General features: G+C 47.4%; 1 pseudogene; it reads left to right on the top strand.

Annotated features, from left to right (window-relative positions):
• The window catches only part of LOC108285136, an 83664-nt pseudogene extending 76398 nt beyond the window's left edge, over positions 1–7266 (top strand).
• Positions 7267–7745: the final 479 nt, after the last annotated feature.

The raw sequence follows: 7745 nt of genomic DNA, 5'->3' as shown, positions 1-7745 counted from the left end.
AAAAAAAAAAAAAAGAGAGAGAGAGAAACAAAAGAAAGGAGGGAGGGAGGGAGGGAAGGAAGGAGGGAGGGAGGAAGGAAAGAGAGAGAAATCCTCCTGAGCACGTTCAATATAATAAGCCTATTGAAAGGCTACCAATTGATTTTTAAGCACCATTCACAGTGCAGTCGAATCTCCACTAAGAGAGACAGCCAGCTGATACACTGCAGAAGTAGGGGAAGAGGGTACTTATGGCCACTGAAATATCATGTAATCTGCAATAATAATAGATCATATTTAAAATCTATGACTTTAAAAAGCACTGTATTATCCATTCTCATTTGTTCCTCATAATAATCCTATGAGGCAAGCAGATGGGATGCATGTCTCTATTTTAGACTGGAGAATTGAAGTTCAGCAAGATTATGTGTTAGCTTAAGTTTCAGTGCCAGTGAGTGAATAGTGTAGTTTCTCCACATGAAATTCTCTGGTCCATATGGGAATTCAACCCTGGCCTCATTATTAGCAAGCTTTCGCCAGCTACTTACCTGACACAGCTATTAATATGGTTAATTCACTTTTCAAAGGGCTTTCCTCTTCTAATAGATGAAGTTCCAGTTAGCTTCCTACCCACCCCCTCTACTATGTCTGCCTCCTTTAATCAAGTGTCTCCCTGGAAGGTGTAAATGCCTTTGCCTCGGGCAAGGATGCCTTTTCTGCAGCACCACGTGGAACTGTGAGCCAGCTTTGAAAGGAGGAGCCATATTTTTCTGCTGGCTGAGTGGAGATAACTTGCAAAGTTGCTCAGGAAGGCATGTGTGATATGGCTGGCTTAGAGTTAGAACTTGAGAAATGCCATTTTGTACAAGACAAAGCTATTTTCCAAAAATAAGTTGAAACGACTGCCCCATTCTCCTAGCAATAACTGCTGACCTCGGCTTCTGTAAAGTTGCTTGCCTTTACTTATCAGTAACTGCCAGAAGTGCTTGCCTTTGCTCATCAGAAAGTGCTGAAAAGTTTCTTGCCCTGCATCCCCTCACTCTCTTGGTCCTAAATCCAGGATGTGGTTTTTCAGCTTAAAACCCCCAGTCCCCCTGAGCTCGGAGCCATAGGTTGGAGAGACGTGAGTCCTCTGTGGTTGCCGGCATAATAAATGACCCTGCAATCTGACATACTTTTGTCTTGGTGCTAACTTTCTACGCTCGGTCCAGTACAACACATGGAAGTGTTTTGAGCGGGAAAATGTGATGTGACGTGATGACACGGTGTGTAAAGCAGTGAGCAATTGAAGAGAAAAGAGGGATAACTTATAATTACAACAATAACAGTCAATATCAGCTCTTCTTTTGTGCAGCTACCTAAAGTGTCCATGTCGTCACCATCAGATTTCCACCCTCTCATTTCTGCATGGCATTTGTCACCATCACACATTTGTGTTTGTTATTACCTCTTCCCACCTCTTATATTGAATATAAGATTCATAAAAGCACAAACTCTGTCTGGTGCACTGTTCTATTGGCAGATATTAAAACCATACCTGGGCCCAGAGTAAACAGTAAATATTAGTTGAATGAATAAATGAATGAGCATTTTACTCTGTGCCAGGGGGTGAGCCAAGTATTTAACACAGTTTGGTTATATCGCTGAATCTTTATGCTAATCCAAGGACTTAGGATGTGTTGTCTGCATTTCACAAGTTCTTGTGGCCTAAGTGTGTAGTGAGGAGTTTGCAATCTGCATGTTATAAATTCACTAACGATTTCCTAGTCCCCAAATCCAAATTCCCCTTCTCAATGAAATTTTCCCTCATCATTCCAGCCTTGCTTCCACATTGGAGACTGTTGACCTTCAGGTTCCTCCTAGAAAATCTTTCTTGGATTCAACTCATTTGGTCATTCAATAAAAGTTATTTGAGCACCAACTATGTGCCTGTCACTATCCTATGTGCTGAAGGTGCAAAGCTTTGACGGCCAAGCAGGAACTGGCAGGGTCCCAGCGCAGTGACGCCGTTTTCCCCCCCAGCATTTCTTTTCAACCTCCTCCACAGGCACCTCCCGATTCTCCCTCAATCCCCAAAATGAGAGCCTCCCTGAGGTCCAGCTGTAGATCTCTCTCTGTGTACATTTCCACTTGACATCTTAGCTACTATTCCCTGTTAAGCATGCACCTGTATAGAGATGCCTTCTTTTTTTCTATTTTGTCTTTTTTTCGCTATTCAAAACAATAGATGCCTCATTAATACGTATCTCTAATGTTGATCTTTCCTCTAAGCTCCAAATCTGCATCTGTTTTCCACCAGGACAGGCCCCGGCCACCTTATCTCAAAGGACGCTTACAACTCAATAATAAGAAAACAGACAGTGTTACAGCTCTTTTAGAATTTGACTAAAAATATAAAAATTTTAAAAATGAAAACAATTATAAAGCAAGCAAAATATTTGAACAGATTTTTTACCAAAAAAGGTATATGGATGACAAGCACAAAAAAAGATGCTCATCATTTTTTTTTTTAGACAGAATCTTACTCTCTAGCATGATCTCATCTCACTGCAACCTCTGGCTCTCAGGTTCAAGTGATTCTCAGACCTCAGCTTCCCAAGTAACTGGGACTACAGGCACACGCCACCACCCCCAGCTAATTTTTTGTATTTTTTTAGTACAGATAGGTTTCACCATGTTGGCCATGGTGGTCTAGAACCTCTGACCTCATGTGATCCGCCCACCTCAGCTTCCCAAATTGCTGGAATTACAGACATGCCCGGCCTCCTCATTATTAATAATTAAGGAACATGGAATCAACCCAAATGCTCATCAATGATAGACTGGATAAAGAAAATGTGGTACGTATACACCATGGAATACTATGCAGCAATTATCCTCAGCAAATTAACACAGGAACAGTAAACCAAACACCGCATGCTCTCACTTATAAGTGGGAGCTGAACAATGAGAATATATGGGCACAGGGAGGGAAACAACACACACTGGGGCCTGCCGAGGGGGTGAGGGGAGGGAGAGCATCAGGAAAAACAGCTAATGCGTGTGGGGCTTAACACCTAGGTATGGGCCAATAAGTGCAGCAAACCGCCGTGGCACACGTTTACCCAGGTACCAAACCTGTACGTCCTCACATGTATCCTGGAACTTAAAATGAAATTTAAAAATAATAATAATAATTAAGGAAGTACAAATTTAACCGCAATGAGATATCATCACACAATCCTTAGAAAGGCTACAATTAAAAAGACTGACCATACTGGAGTCTTGCTGCGTCTCCCAGGCTGGAGTGTAGTGGTGTGATCTTGGCTCACTGTAACTCCCGCCTCCCAGGTTCAATCGATTCTCCTCCCTCTGCCTCTTAATCAGCTGGGATTACAGACACATGCCACCATTCCTGGCTAATTGTTTTTGTAATTTTGTAGAGACGGGGTTTCACCACGTTGGCCAGTCTGGTCTTGAACTCCTGACCTCAAGTGATCCACCTGTGTCGGCCTCCCAAAGTGCTGGGATTATAGGCATGAGCCACCAGGCCCGGACTTCGATGGGCACTTTCAAACACATTGCTGGTTAAAGTACAAAATGTCAGGCCCCCTTTAAAAACACTCTGGAAGTTTATTTAAAGTCAAACATATACCTACTATACAATTCACACATTCTTCTCTCTAAGCATATACCCAAGAGAAGGCCAAGAGCGGTGGCTCACACCTGTAATCCCAGCACTTTGGGAGGCCGAGGCAGGGGGATCACCAGAGGCCAGGAGTTCAAGACCAGCCTGGCCAGCATGGCAAAACCCGTGTCTACTAAAAATACATACAAGTAGCCAGGCGTGGTGGCAGGCGCCTATAATCCCAGCTAGTTGGGAGGCTGAGGCAGGAGAATTGCTTGAACCTGGGAGGGGCAGAGGAAGCAGTGAGTCGAGATTAAGCCATTGCATTCCAGCCAGGGTGACAGAGCCAAACTCTGTCTCAAAAAAAAAAAAAAAGACTTGTATGCAAATGTTCACAACAGCTCTATTTGTGATAATGAAAAACTGGAAACAACCCAAATCTCCATGAAGAGGGAAATGGATAAGCAAATTGGATATCCATACAATGGAATATTACTCAGCAATAAAAAGGAACAAACTATTGAAACATACAACATGGATAAACTCCAAAACAATTACATTGGATAAAAGAAACCAGACAGAAAAAGATGATCCCATTTATATAAAATTCTAGAAAATATAAAATAATCTATGGCGAAAGAAAACAAATCAGTGGCTCCTGAAGAATTTAATAAGGGGAGAGAGAAAGGAATTCTAAAGGGGCATAAAGAAACTTCTGGAAGCTATTAACATTTTTATTACATTGATTTTGGTGATAGTTTTACAGGTTTAAGCAAATGTCAGAACTCATCTTTTTTTTTTTTTTTTTGAGACAGGATTTCACTTTGTCTCTCAGGCTAGAATGCAGTGGTGTGAGCTCAGCTCACTGCAGCCTTGACCTCCTAGAGTCAAGCCATCCTCCGATCTCAGCCCCTCAGGTAGCTGGGACTACAGGTGTGTGCCACCATATCTGGCTAATTTCTTGCATTTTTGGTAGAGATGAGGTTTTGCCACGTATCCCAGGCTGGTCTCAAATTCCTGAGCTCAAGCCATCCGCCCACCTTGGCCTCCCAAAGTACCAGGATTAAGGTGTAAGCCACCACACCCAGCCCCAGAACTCATCAAATTGAACACATTAAGTGTACGATGATTATCTTATGACAAGTACACTTCGATAAAGCTGTTTTTAACAGCATGGAAAAAAACTATAATTTTAAATAAATGAAACATTTAAAAAGTTATATTTGGGCCTGACGCAGAGGCTCCCACCTGTAATCTCAGCACTTTGGGAGGCCACAGCAGGCGGATCACTTGAGGTCAGGAGTTCGAGACCAACCTGGGTAACATGGTGAAACTCCATCTCTACTAAAAATACAAAAAATTGGGCAAAGCGTGGAGGCTCATGCCTGTAATCCAAGCACTTTGGAGGCCAAGGCGGGTGGATCACCTGAGGTCGGGAGTTCAAGACCAGCCTGACCAACATGGTGAAACCCCATCTTTAAATTAAAAAAAAGAAAAAATACAAAAATACAAAAAATTAGCTGGGTGTGATGGCAAGCACCATAAGCCCAGCTCCTGGGGAGGCTGAGGCAGGAGAATCGCTTGAACCAGGGAGGTGAAGATTGCACCACCGCACTTAAGCCTGCGTGACAGAGCAGGACACTGTTTCAAAACAAAACAAACACAAATTTATTTGATTTATAAAAGTACAGTCGCTGGGACCAGAAGTGCAGGCGAGAGCGGGTCCCGGGGTCTGACAGGAGCAGCCTGCGGGCACCGCGGCAATAGTTGGTGGCAGGAGAGTGTCCGTAGCCTTGCCGCCCTGCCCGCCGTGGGCCTCCTATCTGACCCGGTGTGCCAACGCGTGCTCGCCCACCTCGAGCTGTGCCAAAACGCGCCATCGTGCGTGCTGACCTACCTGGCGGCCATCACCTGGCTCTTGGCTCTGGCTTTCCCGCCGCGGACCCAGCGCGCTTACATGTCGGAGAACACCGTGGGCTCTGCCATGGTGGAGGGCAGTTCGCGGGTGGAGATCGTGCCCGGGCTTTTGCCTGGGACTTCGCTGCCCACCGCAGGAAGTTGGGGGCTCTGCCAGTGGCCTGGCTGGAACGGACAATGCAGTCAGTAGGGCTGGATGTCTACACGCGGTTTCTCCCGGAGCTGCCCTTCCCAGATGAGACACATGAGCACTATATGGTGTCAGGCACCAAAGTGTATGGCATCCTATGGGCCCGCGTGCTGTCAGCACCGAGTCACTTGTGCTCACCGTGCCCTGTGGCTCTGACTCTACCAACAGTCAGGCTGTGGGGCTGCTGCTGGCACTGGCTGCCCACTTCCGGGAGCAGATTTACTAAGCCAAAGATACCATGTTCCTGGTAACAGAACATGACCTGGGCACTGAGGCTTGGCTTGAAGCCTACCATGATGTAAATGTCACAGGTATGCAGCTGTCCCCCCCTGCAGGGCTGAGCGGGGGCCATTCAGGCCACGGTGACCCTGGAGCTGAGCAGTGATGTGGTCACCAGCCTGCATGTGTCTGTGGAGGGGCTCAACAGGCAGCTGCCCAATCTAGACCTGCTCAATCTCTTCCAGACCTTCTGCGAGAAAGGGGACCTGCAGTGCACGCTTCAGGGCAAGCTACAGCCCCAGGACTATACGTTGTCATTGGACGGACCACTGCAATGCCTGCAGATACTGCGGCTCATGGTTCTGGGGCAGACCTCAGGCCGCCCCCACGGCTCCCATGGCCTCTTCCGGTGCTACTGTGTGGAGGCCGTAACCCTGCATAGCATCAGTGGCTTCCGCCAGTACAAGTATGACCTGGTGGTAGTGGGCAGAGCTTTGGAGGGCATGCTCTGCAAGCTCAACCACCTCCTGCAGCGCCTGCACCAGTCCTTCTTCCTCTACCTGCTCACCACCCTCTCCCGGTTAGTTTCGGTCCGCCCCTAAGTGCCTGCCGCCAGCTTCTTGCTCCTGATCCTTGGTCTCAAGGCTCTGGAACTATGGATGCAGCTGCATGAGGCCAGAGTGGGCCTTGAGAAGCCCTGGGGAGGGGGGCTGGCTCTGGCCCCAGTGTCCCCCTTTCCCCAGCACAGGGTGTGGGGCTGGCCTCGGTTGTGGCACCTCTGATGATCTCACAGGCCATGGGACTGGCTTTCGATGTCCTGCCAGTGCTGGGCCAACATGTGGCCACCCAGCACTTCCCAGTGGCAGAGGCTGAGGTTGTAGTGCTGACACTGCTGGCGATTTACGCAGCTGGCCTGACCCAGCCCCACAACACCCATCAGGTGGTAAGCACACAGGCCCCAGACCGCGCTGGGTGGTGCTGAAGCTAGTAGCTCTGATCTACCTAACACTGCAGCTGGCCTGCATCGCCCTCACCAACTTCTTACTGGGCTTCCTGCTGGACACCACTATGGGAGGTGCTGCTGCCCTAGCTGAGCCTCATGGGCTGCGAACCCTCTATGCTGCCCTTCTAGTGCTGATTAGCCCAGACAGCCATGCTTCTTGGCAGCCTATTCCTGTGGCAGGAGCTGCAGGAGGTGCCACTGTCACTGGCTGCGAGCTGACAGCTCTTCCTGGCAGCACTGGCCCAGGGTGTGCTGCAGCACCATACCTACGGTGCCCTGCTCTTCCCACTGCTGTCCGTGGGCCTCTACCCTTACTGGCTGCTTTTCTGGAATGTGCTCTTCTGGAAGTGAGAGCTTCCTGTCCAAGGCATCACGCTGGGACAAAAACTCCACAAAGACCATATTCTGCCTCCTTCTAGGGAAATAAACAAGTGTCTGTTTCAGGGAAAAAAAAAAGGGGGGGGGGCAGCTATCACATGTTTCCCTTTGCCCTATTGGTGTTTTTTAAATTGTGACATATATTATTTATTTCCTAAAATGTCTTTATTTTTTCTCAAATATACTTTTATATTTGCTCTTTATAACAAAGTTAAACAATAAAAAGTTTAAAAGGGCCATGCCCAGGTGCAGTGGCTCACGCCTGTAGTACCAGCACCTTGGGAGGTTAAGGCAAGAGGATCACTTGAGCCTAGAAATTTGAGACAAGCCTGGGCAACAAAGTGAGATGCAATTTCTACAAAGAATAGAAAAATTAGCCAGGTGTGGCAGTGCACACCCTGTGGTCCCTCAAGGCTGGAGGATCCCTTGAGCCCAGGAGGTCAAGCTATAGC

The sequence above is a fragment of the Cebus imitator genome, unplaced genomic scaffold (assembly GCF_001604975.1).
Source record: "Cebus imitator isolate Cc_AM_T3 unplaced genomic scaffold, Cebus_imitator-1.0 Scaffold291, whole genome shotgun sequence".
In the NCBI taxonomy this organism is placed as follows: Eukaryota; Metazoa; Chordata; class Mammalia; order Primates; family Cebidae; genus Cebus; species Cebus imitator.
This window is presented reverse-complemented; position numbering and strand designations above follow the sequence as displayed.